This window comes from Octodon degus, unplaced genomic scaffold (genome assembly GCF_000260255.1).
Source record: "Octodon degus isolate 3935 unplaced genomic scaffold, OctDeg1.0 scaffold00010, whole genome shotgun sequence".
In the NCBI taxonomy this organism is placed as follows: domain Eukaryota; kingdom Metazoa; phylum Chordata; class Mammalia; order Rodentia; family Octodontidae; genus Octodon; species Octodon degus.
Genome location: NW_004524586.1, coordinates 228,377 through 244,731, shown reverse-complemented (window position 1 = coordinate 244,731; position 16,355 = coordinate 228,377).

Genomic DNA, 16,355 nt, shown 5'->3' with positions numbered 1-16,355 from the left:
AATAGCCTGAATAGGGCCCAGCTCAGCTCCTGGTCTAGTATTCCACAAAGAATCACTGTGTTTATGCAGTTCAATCTCATAGTGATCCTCTTGTCTCATCCTCTCTAGTGCTGGGACATCATGCGTGCACCACACCTGTAATGGTACACCCAGGGTTCCAGGGTGGGCATGGCATGTGGTTCCAGGGGTTAAATTCAGTCCTTGCACTTCCTGGGCAGGTGCTCATACCACCAAGTTGTCTCCTCAGCCCAACTGCCTCATTTAAAAGCAATTCTGGCACAAAATATTTTGGTGATGAATGTTTTCAGGTGGCAAAATCAATCAATACCTGGAAGAATTAAGGGACTGACAAGTTCCGAGTATCAAAATGAATGGGATTATTAAATAGAAGTACCAGGTGGGCACTGATGTCTGAGATATTTACATCACTTTCATTCTTATATAAATAATGAAACAGGCTGGCTGCTGACTAGAGCCTCTAGCTGTGCAGCACCAGAAGACTCAGGAACCCAGAAAACTGAACTTATGATAGGCTTAGAGTCTTTTCTATATGAAGTTTTATGTATGAAAAACAAAATGAAACTGTTGATGTCTCAGGCCTGTAAACAAGTATATTGACATAAGTCTGTGTAGCTGGTGCTTGCAAAAGTGTTTTTCAGGCCTATAAAATGTCTAAGTCTCTTTAAAAACTTCCAGGAAGCTTTCAAAATGGCAATTCACATCTATATTTCACACTGTCCTTTTTATTCCTTCTAGTGTCTGAACACTTCCTCTCTTCCTACGATATTGACTGTAGCTTGGATACCAAGAAAGAGGTGGTCCGCTGCATGGGCTCTTTCCAGGATGGAGTGTCTGAGAAGTGTGGAAATTATTTCCAGAGATTCAGACGTTCTACCCATGTGACACCCAAATCATACCTTTCCTTCATTCAGGGCTATAAATCTATATATGGAGAGAAGCATATGGAAGTGCAGACCTTGGCCAACAGGTAAATGTGAACTTCAAACAAAAATCATTTAAAGGAAAAAAAAATCATTTAAAGGCAAACTGGGATAAATATCTTGCAATAAATGGAGATATTTTCGCTTTGCACAAATGGAGTCATGGTGTGTGTTTGGGTGAAGTCTCAGTAGCACGTAATGGGCAGAGGACAGAGACACTGCTAAACATCGCATAGGTAACAGGACACCTCCTAGCTAACAATTATCTAGTCAAAAATATCAATCATTCTGGGGATGAGATACTTGTTTCTACAGCCCAGTTTAAGGACTATCTCGTAGTTCCTGGGGATTCATGGTTACCCCATAGAATAAACTTGTCAAATGTCATGTGGGCTCCCTCTTCTATGATAAATGAGAGAATAATTGAAATAACAGATGTGCAAGGAAGCTGAGGGTAAAGGCAGGCCTTCTTCCCTCTCATCACCAAAGTGACTGAGGTAGCTTGTACATGCTTTGTACATACATTCGCTGCATAGTGCAAATTATTGCTTCACTCAGTTTTGTTTCAGATTTTACTGCTTTCTGTTTTTTTCTATTTTTTTATTTTTAAAGAGTACAAAACTTAAAAAACTAAACATTACACATGATACAAAATTTCATTAAACAAAGTAATAGAAATTCTACAATGGTTGTTGTACTGTACAATGTTATCTGCAAATTAGTTGTTTAGGTTGCCAGATGTAATCCTAGAAAATTGGTTAAAAAGTTATTAGAAATTAAAAGAAGAGAAAATACACAAAGCATTGACTTCCTTCAACAGACCAGCAGAAATCAGCAGTATAATTATCCAAATTATCTTGCATATATACATGAATATATTTTTTTTCCTTCTTTTATTTGTCCTTTTCCTCATCCCAGTTTTTCTTACCATTGAACGGACTGTTTCCCTCTCACAGGGTGTATTGTAAAGCTAGGATTGGAGGTACCTTTTGTTTGTTTGTTTTGGTAAGGTCACATCTGTGTGAATGTAGCTACCTTTCAATGGGGGCATCCCTGGGTACATGATTGGACTAACAGACTCCTAGCGCTTGAACCCTTAAGAGTACATTACTTCATATTCAAACAGGCAGCCAGTCCCTTCCTGTGGCTGTCTTGATGGCTATAACTATTTTCTTAGCTTGAAACTGTCATTTTTTAACAAAACCAGATTCTTTTGAAAAACAAGCTATTTTCTTTCTCCCATGATAAGGTTTCAAGGATTTAAAGTCTATTTTCATTAAGCTTAATGTCATTGAGCACATTTTCTAAATACTACACTACTATACCATTCTGCATGTCAATAGCATGTCTTAGTGGGCTCACTCCTGTGTGTGGTCAGTGAAGACATGTACACGTTGTCATTCTGAAACTTCACCTGGACTTGCATCTTTCCTGTGAAGTTTTGTTCGGGTTTCTTTTTTCATGTACACTCATGTGTTAAATGCAACCATTACTACAGTACTCATCTTAATGAAGGAGTAGTTACAACACATGGCCAAACCCCACAGATGATAACATTGTTTGCCTGCATTTTCAACCCAGAATGAATACTGGATTGGAAAAACTTAAAGAAGCCTCAGAATCTGTGGCAGCCTTGAGCAAAGAACTGGAAGTAAAGGAAAAGGAGTTGCAAGTGGCCAATGATAAAGCTGACATGGTAGGTGGACATTACTAGGTGCTCCGTGTCACTTTGGAATTCCCAGTGTACAAATATTAATGATGCTTGCATATTCACTGCATTACACCCATGGAGTTGTAAATATTTACTTCCATAAGAGTAATGACCTTGTAACTTTTTAACATGAAAAATGAGGTAATGGACAAATTCAACAAGTTAAGGTAAGAATGTATATTTTCCAGCTGGATCTTTGGCAATTTTTGATGAGTTTTTAAATTTTTCCTATGTTGAACTAGGTCTTAAAAGAAGTGACAATGAAAGCACAAGCTGCTGAAAAGGTCAAGGCCGAGGTACAGAAGGTGAAGGACAAAGCACAGGTCATTGTAGACAGCATCTCAAAAGACAAGGCAATTGCTGAAGAGAAACTAGAAGCAGCAAAGCCAGCTTTAGAAGAAGCAGAAGCAGCCTTAAAGGTATATCTGTGTAAATGATGCTGCACAAATGCACTTTTGGCTTAGAAGGAAGATGTAAGAGAAAATTATTTGTTAACAAAGAAATGCTTTACAGGGCCAGACAACAGTCCTAGTCACAGGAGTGATTTCAAGTAATGCTGTCTGCTTCAAGACTTTGATGATGACTTGGAGATTTGTTATGTGAAAGAGAACATCAATCTCATTCTCCACCTTCATGATTAATGAGCATTTTTATAGAATGGTGTTCAGGAATCTTGAGTTCTCATTTAATCTCTATGGTGAAAATCTGTGTGACATTGGAAAAGTTACAAACTTTCTGCTGTAACATTTCCTGTCATTCAATAAGAACTTTGAATTAGGTGAATTATACTATGTAACTTTTCTGAGACTACCTGTGGATTGTCTAAATACATGCTGCTCTAATGTTAACAAATCAACCACAGAATGTGAGGAGGACCCAATAGTCAATACAATTCTTTTGTAGCAACAGAAGTGGTGAAATTATACAGAAGCTTGTATGGTGAAAAAGGCAATGTACTGAGTGAAGTAGGCCACACCTTAAAGAACTGTTCTGAGGTTGAAGATTCAATTTAAGGTTTTCTTTGGCCTCAATTTAAGATTTCTTCTGCTTGAGTCTCCCTGATATTAACTCTTGGCTTAGAAATGGCTGGGAAATGAAATTCAGGTATCTGCCACTTCTAATTAAAGTCATTTAACCTCAGATAAACATACAACAGTACTTGATAATGTCATTATGTGTTTTTAAAAAATATATTTTAAAGAGAAAAGAAGCAAAAACAAAGGCAGAAAGAGTAACATACAGTGAATATGGCACATAATTTCAAAACAAAATTAAAAAATTAACAATAGTTGTTATATTACATAACATGTAATATAACATGATAACATTTTATCACCAAATCTGTTGCTCAGATTAACAGAGATAGGTATGCAATTATGTCTTCTTACCAGTTCTTTAGCATGCTGCTTGAAGTACTTATAAACCTTTTTGATCCAACTGGAGACTTTATTTTTTTGAGTCAATACATAATGTATGTTTCTTCTCCTTTGAGACTATGAAGATACTCTCTTCTCATTTATCTCTCCAACTTGCTTCATTATTTTTGCATGTAATATATGATTTCTAAATGTTTCTCCATCTTTCTGCACATATGCTCTTCTATTATCCTTAATTCTAATCACCTCCACTGTCTGAAGTTTCTCTGAGTCAGATATCTCAACATTCCTTCTTAGCTGAACTGAGAGTCACTGGTCAACGTAGAGAAGACAATAATGGTACAATGAAATTTTATCTCTGTTCAACATAAAGAAGACAGTGATGGTACATTGTCTTAATTTGCTGAATTTTGGTTCCTAATGGAAACATAGGGCTACATGTGGCATTTCAGGTCTTCCTTAAAAAACTAACATTTCTATAAGATTTATAAGGCTTGGTATCTTTAAAAATGTTTTTCAGTGTTCTAATTTAATGTCTTCTGCCTCCAAAATAGGTTGAATCATGCAATCCTTAGTGAAGAAATATGTAGGAGAAGGGTAAGGGGACAGGTTGTGGGTTAGGCAGTGTTCTGTGACTTTAATAAAATACTTGAGATAATCAACTATAAAGAGAGGGGCTACCTGTGACTACCAGCTTTGGAGGTTCCAATCCATGACTACTTGGTTCTGTTGCTTTGGTCTTGTTTTGAGAATGTGGTAGGGCAAAAGTGCTCATATGATAGCCATGAAGCAAAGGAAGAGTAAAGGGCCTAGAAGCCCAGTATTTCCTTGAAGAGCAGGAATCCACTGGGCCTCACCTCTTGAGGAGTCTTTCACCAACCATAGGGCCAATTGGTGCCAAAAATTGTTTGTTTGTTTCCATTTTTTAAAAAAGAGATTACAGGGCTGAAGAGATAGTTTAGTGGTCTAAGCAGCTGCCTGGAAGTGCAAGGACCCTGGGTTCAATCCCAAGTACTGCATGCCCTGCTAGCCTGGAACCATGCGTGCTCCATTCTGGCACCTGAAACTGAGCATGGTACAGCATGCCTGAGATCCCAGTGCTGGGCAAGCTGAGATAGGAGGATTCTTATGATTCCATGTTGCACATCGAGAGCCTATACAAAATAAATAAATAAATAAATAAATAAATAAATAATTTTAGAAAAGGGTACAAAATGGTATTAAAACAGAAAAACTAAACAAAATAATATAAATTTCACAATATTTGTTGTAATGCACAGTATTGTCTTCAGATTACTTGTCAGTATTACCAGATATATGCATGCAAAATTAAAAGAAAGAAAAAAGGAAAGAAATTAAGAAGAGGAAACTGGGCTGGGGAGATAGCTTGGTGGCAAAAGTGCCTGCCTGGCAAGCTCAAGGCTCTGAGGTCAATCCCTGGTGCCACATGCCCCAGGCCTGCCCTGGAACTGGGAGGCCCATACCTATAATCTGAGCACTGGGGAGACTGAGACAGGAGGATCACTCTGAGTCCTAACTGCTTAGCAAGACACTGTATCAAAAAAGAAAAAAGACAAAGAATTAAAGGAGACAAAACGTATTAAGCACTAAATGTTCTTTTCCATAGATTGGCAGAAATCCACAGTATAGTTGTCCAAGAAATCCTGCTTACATACATAAATATATCTCTTTCCCACACTCCCTCTCTTGTCCTTGTCCTCAGCTCAGTAATTCCTTCCTTTTGACCTTAATGCCCTTCAGATTTTATTTTCTCTTTCAAGTTCTCACACTAAGGAGACAATATGATGTTTGCAAATATGAATCTGATTTATTTCACTTAAGAGTACGGTCTCTAGATGGATCCATTTACTCATAAAATCATCACATTTATCTTTTTTATAGCTCCATTGTAAAAATACCACATCTTCCTTATCCATTCCTCAGTTGATGGGCATTTGGGTTGCTTCCAAGATTTAGTTATGAAAAATTGTGCTGCTATAAACATGGGTGCATATTTATTGCCCTCATATGATGTTTTCAGTTCTTCTGGAAAAATACCTAGGAGGGAAATAGCTGGATCAAATGTGACCTCCAATTCTAGCTTTTTTAGGAATCTCCACACAGATTTTCAAAGTGCTTGTATCAGTCTGCACTCCCTCAAACAATGGATAAGGGATCCTTTTTCTCCCCAGCCCCTTATTTGTTATTGGCTTACTTCTTGATGTTAGACACTTTTTCTGGAGTGAGATGGAATCACAGTCTTGATGTAATCAGTATTTCTCAAATTACCAATGATGTTGAACATTTTCTCATATGTTTACTTACCCTTTGTATTGCTTCCTCTGAAGAATATATATTTATCTCAGATGCCCATTTTTGGATTGGGTCTTTGAATTTCAGGGACCTAGTCTTTTTTAATTCTTGCTATGTTCTAGACAGAAAACCTGTGCTGGAGAGACATTCTGCTATGATATGTTCCCAAGTTGTGTGTTTTCTTTTTATTCTCTTGGTGATTTTTTTTTTTGACATGGAGAAACTTTTCAAAAAGGTAAGATCCAAGGTGTTGATTCTTTGAAGTATTTCCCATGCAGTTTGGTTTGTGTTCATAAACTTTCTACCAAGCCCTATGTCTTTCAAATTTCTACCTACATTTTCCTCAGGAAGATTTAGTGTTTCAGTTTTAATGTTTAAATCTTTTACCCATTTTGACTGTAGCTGAGTGCATTGTGATACACATGTGTCTAATTTTAACTTTTGGCATGTGAAAACCCAGCTTTCTCAGCACCATTTATTAAGAAGCTTTCTTTTGTCCAGTGACCATGTTTGGACTCCTTGTCAAAGATAAGGTGGCTTAGTGTGTTTATAGATGTGTCCACATCTTCTGGTCTGTTCCATTGATCCTAGGGCCTGTCTTTATTCCAGTACCGTGCTGATTTTATCACAATAGTTTTGCAGTACAATTTTAGGTCAGTGATTGAGATGCCTCATGCTTTTCCTTTATTTCTCAGTAAATCTTTTGATATTCTGAGTCTCTTCTGGATCCAGATAAATTTTAGGAATATTTTCTCTAGCTCTGTGAGGCATACTAATGGTGTTTTAAACAGGTTTTCATTAAATCTGTATACTAATTTTGGGAGTATGACCATTTTCACAATGTTGGTTCTTCCTATCCAAGAACAAGGTATAGTCATTTCTCAAATCCCCTTTTTCAAATCCACTTCAATCTCTTTTCTCAGAGTACAATAATTTTCACTGTATAAATCTTTTACGTACCTTGGGAGATTCATACCTAAGAATTTCAGTTGTTTGGATGGCATTGTGAAAGGTGTGGCTTTCCTAATTTTTCTCTCAGTGCATTCATTGTTTGTGTAAAAGAAATTGCTACTGAGTTTTGATTGTTGTTTGTATCATGTTACGCTACTGAATTTCCTTATCAAATCTGAAAGACATTTGAGTTTTTGGGATCTTCTGTGTAGAGTATCATGTCATCTGCAAATAGTGATACTTTCACTTCTTCTTTTCCAGTCCTTATTCCTGTTTTTTCACTTGTCTAATTGCTCTGGCTAATGTCTCTAGACATATATTATGTAGAGGTGGAGAAGTTGTTACTCCTTGTCTTGTTGCTGATTTCAAAGTGCAAGCTTTTAGGTTTTGCCTATTCAGTATGATGTTGGATGCTGGTTTCTTATAGATGGCTTTTATCAGTTTGAAATAAATACCATGTATTCCAAATTTTTCAGGGTGTTTATCATGAATGAATGTTGGACTTTGTCAAAAGATTTTTCTGCATTTACTGAGATAGTCATATGTTTTTTGTTCTTGGCTCTATTGGTGTGGTGTATTACTTATGGATATGTATATGTTGAACCATTCCTGCATTTTTGGGATGAATTCTGTTTTGTCATGATGTATAATCTTCTTGGTGATTTTCTGCATCCTATATGATAATATCTTATGGAGGTTTTTTTTTTACATCTATAATCATTGGAGATATTGGCCTGTAGTTCTCTTTTTTAGTTTGATCTTCCTTGGGTTTTGTATCAGAGCAATACTTGCCTTCAGGAATGAGTTTGTGAGAATTGCTTCCCTTTCAGTTTCATTCAAGAGTTTGAGAAAAGTTGGCATTAAATATCTTTCTTGTATAATTTAGCTGTAAATCCAGTAGGATGTGGACTTTTCTTTGTTGGTAGGTTTTTTTTTAATTACATTTTCAGTTTGTTTCTTATTATTCAGTTTGTATATATTTTTGACTCAGCTTTGGTATTTCATATGGATCAAGGAAACTGTCCATTTTCCTTTGTGTTTTCCATCCTGTGAAAGTAAAGACTTTGGAAGCAGGTATTGATAATCTTCTGAATTTCTCTACAGTCTGTAGTGGTTTTGCCCTTTTCATTCCTTATTGCATGAATTGTGCTTTTTTAAAAAAAAAATAAGGCTGGCTAGGAGTTTACCAATTCAATTGCATTTATTCTTTCAAAGAGTCAATTCCATAATCTGTTTATTCTTTGTACTGTTTTTTTCATTTCCATTGCACTAATTTCTGATCTAAACTTTTAATTTCCTGCCTTCTATGGGCTTTGGGCTTGACTTGATCTTTTCTTCTAGGAGTTTGTAGTGCAGCACAAGATCGTTTATTTGGGCTTGTTCTGTTTTCCTAATATGTGAACTTACCAGTATAAAATCTCCCTCATAAGACAGATTTCACTGCACCACACAGGTTCTGGTAAGTTGTATTTGCATTTTTCTTTAACTGTAAATATTTTTAAATTTGTTCTTTAATTTCACCTGTGACCCACTGGTTGTTTAAGAGTTTGTGACTTAATTTTTATGTGTTCATCATGTTTTTGTGATTTCTTTTGGCCATAATATCCTGTTTCCTTGCACTATGGTCAGATAGTATGTATGAGATAATTTTAATTTCTTTGCATTTGCTTAAGCATTTTATAGAGCATTCCTTGAACAGCTGAGAAGAATATGTATTCTGTTGTTGCTGGGTGAAACACTCTGTAAAGTTCTACTAAGTCATTTTTTCACCAGTTTGTTTTGTTGTTTGCTGAATTTTTGTTTAGTTGATCTATCTCTTTGTGACAGTGGTGTGTTAAAGTCCCCCAGTACAACTGCATTACTGCTTATTTTTTATGTCTGCTAAAATTTGTCTTATGTATTTGGGTGCTCCTACATGGGGGTGCATATATATTTATAATTGTTATCTCTTTCTCTTTCAGTTTTCCTTTAACATGTAGTGACCTTCTTTATCTCTTTGAATGATTTTTGGTTTGAGGATCACATTGTCAGCAACCAGAATATCCCCCTTTATTTCTGGTTTTCTGTGGCATGGAGAATTGTTTTCCATAGTTTGAATTTCAGTCTGTGAATATCCTTTTGAGTTAAATGTGTTTCTAGTATGCAGCATATTGATGGATTTTTGTTTCTTTATTCAGTCTACCAGTCTGCATCTTTTGATTGATGACTTGAAGCCATTTATATTGATGGCTATAACTAATATGTATTGGCTTATCTTTATCATGTATATTAATGCTATAGATTCCATACTTTTGCCTTTTTAATTACTTTTTCTGTTTGATAGTTCCTTTCTGTTTATGTTCTTGAAGCTGTGATTGTTTCAATTTCCTTTTAGAATTTCTGTCAGTACCCTTTGTAGGGCTGGTTTGCTGGTCATGAATTTCTTTAGCTGATATCTGCCATGGAAGGGTCTTATATAGCCATTGAATTTCATAGTTTTTCAGGGTTCATCAAATTGAGTTGGAAGTTATTTTCTTTCAGGACTTGAAATACTTCATTCCAAGCTCTTTTTTTATTTTATAGATTGTGTTGAGAAATCTGCCATAATTCTGATGGTGATGTTTCTTCTCTCGAATAGCTTTTAATATTCTCTTTTGCTGAATTTCTGGGATATTGGTTACTGTGTCTAGGTATAGATTTGAGATTATAGCTATTTGGAGTTCTATATGCCTCATCTAACTGTATGTCTGATTCTTTTCTCATATTTGCAAAATTTTCTGGTAGTACTTCTGCAAAGAGTCTTATGTCATTTGTACTATCTCTTGCTGTTTCATTGACACCTATTATTCTTCTTTTTCATCATCTTGTAGCTTCTGAATTATTATTTTCTTATTCCTTTTAAGTTTTAAAAGAGTTTTCCTTTCATGTTCAGTAGCTGCACTGCTGTCTTGGAGGTCTGAAGGTCTGTCTTAAGTTTCATTTAAGTGCTTTTTCCAGCTTTCAATGGAATTAATTTTCTGGATATCTGTTGTTTGAATATGTTTCATGCATTCTAAGTCTTTCGTGTATTGTTCATTGTTTCCATCATTTTTCTATTCTCTTCTATTTTTTTTAATCTATGTCTTCTTTAGCTGTGCTGATCAATTCTTTCACAATTGTTGTCCTTTCTTTTTTACCTGAAGGATTATTTCTGATCTTATTTCTTCTATAGCCTGCTAGAATTTTCTTTACTTCTATTGCTATCATTTCAGAAATTTCAGGTGACTTCCAAATTCTTGTGTGTTTTTAATCTCCTGGATTTGTTTTCGGGGGGGGGGGAGCTGCAGGACTGAAACTGACTTTTTTGCTCCTGCATTTTGGCATTTTTAAGTTCCCAGTTTCACCAAGAGTTAGCACTGGTGTGATAGCAGTGGGGCATGCATCAGTAAGGTTCCTGTTTCAATGTGGAGCAGGGAAGGATTCAGAAAAGCTCTCTCACTGTTGAAAATGACTGGCTGATGCTCAATAATGCTTCTGTGCAGATGCTGTGTGTGGGCCAGCTTGACAAGGATGCCATGGACCACTCAGAGTTCTCCTAGATTCTTTTTTTTAAATTAATTTTATTGAGAAAGAAATAGCAATAAGACAGTTTCCAAACAGGTTAGTAGATCAGTTACAATAGTTAATACATTGCATATTGTTGTCTTCATAGTAGTTATTCATAGTAAAAGATGTAGACATTGTATCTTGTCTAAATACTATTAGTACAAATCTTTCTTCTCATTGAAGAGAAAGTAGCTATATGTCTATCTTATTTTGTATATATATACATATATATATATTTTTTTCTTCACTGCATAATAGTCCTTCATTTATGTCCCCCTTTTTTGTTGGACCAGGCAGAAAAAAATCTCTGTCCCTGCATTCTGGGGACCCTGGGGCCCCACTAGCTATAGTCCTGCAGGTGGTGGCCAGACTTTTCACACATGGGCCTGGCATGAGGCCATAGTAATCCTAGAAAAATGTGTCCCTTCCTAACAATGCTACATCTGACCCTAACTATTAGGAAGTACAAGTAAGGCATAGTGCCAGCTCCATAGCACATGGGGATGACATAACAGTCATATTACTTTCCTTGCAGACAAAAGAAGAATTCAATACTTCACTGAACCTAGTTGAATATCAGACATTACACAACTAACCATGAGCACAACTGTTTGAAAATATGTATTTTTTAAAGCTGAAGCCAAAAATCATAGCCTACCCTTACATTTTGTAGAATTTCACCTGATCCTCTTTTCCCCACTAGCTATTGATTTATTTTTCCAATAGCTACATATTCTAAACTTCTTTCTATAGTTTTAATGAGGACTAGAGTATTAAAACAACTCTTTTCATGCTATGGTTGCATTCTGAATTATCAAGTTCAATGTGATTTTTCAGTCTTTGGAGGAAAGACCATGAACTTTAATGAGTATATCATTGGTTCATTTCTTGTTACAGGAAAAAATCAAAATGTAACTGAGGTGGTAGATATTAGGACCTGGACAGAATGAAATGCACTACTGCTCTTCTAGACCTGTCCTGCACAGTTATATACCACTGTTTTCCAATACTTATTTCATAAATGTTTAAGAGATAAAGCAATTGTTATCAACTAAAATAAGTGCAATTATTAAGCAATTTACTGCATACAAAACTACGGAAATAGAATGGAACTTTTCTGATAGTCCCATGAAATTCATGTTACTTAAGTCCCTTCACTGAAAGGGCAGTTCCCAGCTCAGAAACATCTAATTATTCAATCTATCAGTCCTGGGGCTACTCTCTGGTATCAGTTCACAATGACAGTCTCACATGCCTAAGAAAGAGCCAGCTTCCTGACCTAGTTAGCTAATGAATAAAAGAAAACACCATTAATGCAGTATTTTTCCCCTCATTTTGAATCTGGTATCTATATAAATGCTGAGTATTCTTTATTTTTCCAGAGTCTAAACAATTTTAGAGCAGTCATAACTCCTTACATTTTCAACAACATTTTTGTCTTTTCACTTGCAGTTTGAAGTATAGAAATTTGAGCTTTTTAGGATATGTGTTTATTTAGGGGATTAAATATGCCTCCAGTGCTCATGACTGTATTTAATTCAAAGCATTTTCTGTTCTTTGTTGAAGCAGCAGAATTCAGATATGAAAGGTCTGAATCTGTACTATCTGTACATTCTTATCTGAGGTTGGATGCTGATGCCTCCTTTTCCTCCCTCAGACCATCAAACCTGCTGACATTGCTACCGTTCGCACACTGGGGAGACCCCCTCACCTCATCATGCGGATCATGGACTGTGTGCTGCTGCTGTTTCAAAGAAAGGTCAACGTGGTGAAAATTGACCCGGAAAAAAGCTGCACCATACCCTCCTGGCAGGAATCTCTAAAACTGATGACTGCAGGAAACTTTTTACAGAACTTACAGGTTGGTAGTTCAACAATGCGCTACCATTCAAGACTCAGTATGCTGGGGTAACAGCCCTTCAGTAGAACAAATTTATAAAAAGAATTTACTCTACCTAGATATTTTGGACACATGACTTCTTTTTCAGTGCTGAATATGTTTTTTCAAAACTATCCTGAGTTTTATAGCTGTTACTAAAAATAAAGACATTTTTGGCGTATGAAAGCATTACCAGTAATATACATGTTTCAAAAGAAATTCGAAAATCACTGTAAGGAAATGTGTGTGTGTGTGTTGCGTATGCATAGGAATACAAATACACTTGTCCCTATATATTTGCAGGGGCCTAGTTCCAGGACACCCCAGGAATGCAAAAATCTGAGAATATTTAATGTCTTGCATAAAATGACAAATTATTTGTATATCATTTGTATCTTTTTGTGTACTTTAAGCCACATGTAAAATATTTATAATACAATGTAATGTTAGGTAAGTAGGTAACTGGATTGTTATGGCAGCAGTCCTCAACGTTCTTGATACGAAAGATAGTTTTGCAAAAGATAGTTTTTCCACACTTGGGAAAAGGCGGATGTTTTTGTGATGTTTCAGAAGAGCTGGCAACCTACATTAATTGCATGCACACTCTGTAGTGTTCATGATCCTGTAAGAATCTGATGTAGTCCGTGAACTGCAAGGCAGCAGAGCTCAGGCAGTAATGGCAGAAGTGGGGAGCAGCTGGAGGGCAGGTGAAGCTCCCCTCACCTGCCCACTGCTCACCTCCTGCGTTGTGGCCTTTTCCTAGTGGGCCAGAACTGATTCTAGTTCATGGCCCAGAGGCTGGGGACTCCTGATGGAAAGAATGATGAGAGGAAAGAATTCTATTCATGCTTAGTACCTGCATATATTTTTTCTAAATTATTATTTTTTTGATAATTTTTATTCATTTTAATGAGAAAAAAGATAAAACAGCAATGAAACAGTTTCAAAACAGGTTAGTAGGACATTTACAACATTTACAATAACTAATATATTGCATATTGTTTTCATAGTAGTTATTTGGAAGACAAGATGCAGACATAAAATCATTTAAACAATTAGTACAAACTTTTATTCTCAGTGAACTATGAGAAAGTAGTTGTAATCTATCCTAACTCTCTTGTGTGTGTGTGTATATATATATATATATATATATATATATATTTTCTCTTTTTTCACAACAAAATTGTCCTTTATTTACACTTTTGTGATGTTAGTAACACATGACCCTAGGTTGCCTAGGGAACTGATAACTAACCTTAACCAGACAGGATGTTCATCTCAGGAGTGAAGGAGCTTGTCCTAAATTATTCTTGACACATAATTGGTTGTGTTTGTGGATATGAGACCTGTGGACACAAGAGATATGTGCATGCACACTGAGAATCTCAGGAATAAGTTTTTGAGTATTAGTTTATATTTTTGAGTATTAATTTTACATTTGAGTATGTTTACATTTTTAACATAATGTTATGAGATAGAAAATATGCAACAAATTTCATAAATTTCAAGTGTATTCACAAAGATTTTTATATACATATACCTATTAATGAACATCAAATACTATATATATATCTCCTTACTTCAAAAAACTCTATTGTGTGAAGGCCTAGTCAATAACCTCTCCAAAAATGACTTTTTCTGACTTACATTCTGATATATAATTTTGCCAATTTGAAATTTACATCTATGAAGTCATATTCTCTGGATTCTTTTTAACCACTTTCATTTAGAAGCTCTGATAGTCATTCTTACAGATGCAATGGGCAGTAGTTCATTCTCTTTTAAGTATTTATAGCTTTGCAGTGGCAAAATATATGGTAGTGTGGTGAATGCTTATCACCAATGCTTGGAGGAGAAAAATAAAGAAAAAAAGGTCTGATGTGTAGTATTTGTGATAGTGTCTGTAACACTGTCTTACAATAGCCAATGCTGTGCTCCACAAAGGAGGTTTCTGAACGCAGAATTGAGAGCAGGTACAGATATATATATAATGTATTTGATGTTCATTAATAAGTATATGTATATAAAAATCTTTGTGAATACACTTGAATACACTAATGGTGTTTCCACTGTCTAGATGGAATCAGTGGGAAGGTCCTCAAAAATAGAATCTGAGGTACAATGCCACAAAATAATGAAAACTAATGAGATTTTACTGTTTTCATTTTAAATAAAATTTAGTTATAAGTGTAATTTAATCATTATATAACTAATTAGCCAGTTTGCAAAATTCCTAAAAATTTAAGTCATTTCTTGAAATTTTATGAACTAGCATCAATATGAAACACAACATTATCCTTTAATTTGTTCATACATTGGACTGCTAATAGGCTTTATGAGCAGAATATATTTATTGAGGTCAAGAAAGCTCCTGTCTGAGAGAGGGACAGGTGGGGGCCTGAGTGGGCTGTCCCCTGGGCTTTTTGATTCTTACTAATTATGACTGGAAAATAAAGCTGTCATGGTCATTGCTCTATAGATCATTTAAGAGATGTGCAGGTGCATTTCTGGGGGAGGTATATGCAACAACATATTTTCTGTGTCTGAGATTACACATATTTCATTGCTTTTGGTATATAGTGCCAAAACCTTTTCAAAAGTTATGTGTAAATTCACTTACCCACCAAAAGTGTATGAGTTTCTCCACATCTTGACCATTTTCTATTTTTAGCTCTTTCGTGAGATTGTCCTAACAGCTTACTGTTGTGAGTTTAATTTCTATTTCCCTAGTGGCTAATGACACTGGAAATCGGTTAGCAGGTTTACAAGCCTTCTGGGACTTTGCGTAAGCGCTTGTTTAGGTCTGTTGTTCATTATAGTGTTTTAGTTACTGTATAGAATCTCTTTTTGTGTGAAGTGCCACTAGCTTTTCACTTGTGTGTGCAACTATGTCCTGCCATTTGTGGCTTAGCTCTTCATGCTACTAGTGATAACTTTTACAAAACAGAAGCTGTTACTTTCAGTGTAATTTTCTTCATACTTTTCTTAATTCTTTCTGGGTTCTGTTCAGATGTTTACTCAGCTCTCAGGAAGAAATTGCTTCCAATTTTTTTTCTTTTAGTTTATCATTAATGTTTAGATACTGAGACAGTAATTGGAAATACCTAATCCATACCCAGTTCCCAAGCTATCCCTTTCATTCAGCTTTCAATTCAGCTCTGCTCTGGTGACTGCTACAGCCAGAACATCTTGCGAGGTACATTCCAGACACTATCAAGTTAAGTACCTTGTGAAACTACAGGCTACATCTTGTCCCAGTTAACTATGAGACTGTACAATAATGGAACTGAATCTTGGATTGAATCTTGGCTGTAATCCAGGATTATTGTCTACCTTATTTACCTGGTGGCAGATCCACTGCTTTTGGAATGTTTTGGTGTTCACCTGTTTGGTCCCCCTTTTTTCTGTTGCTCCTAGGTATTCTTTCAGTTCCATTACTTGTCAAGTCTCTTAAAAGAAAAAGCAAAGTTTCAATGAGTATTTTTTTTTTCTATGTTGTATGTTCTGTGAAGGTTTACACCATAAATTATTAATTTATTTCTGCTTGGAAAACTTGTAATTAGCCTCTTTAAGATAAAGTGAGGTATCATCACTTTTTATTTATTTATTTATTTATTTAT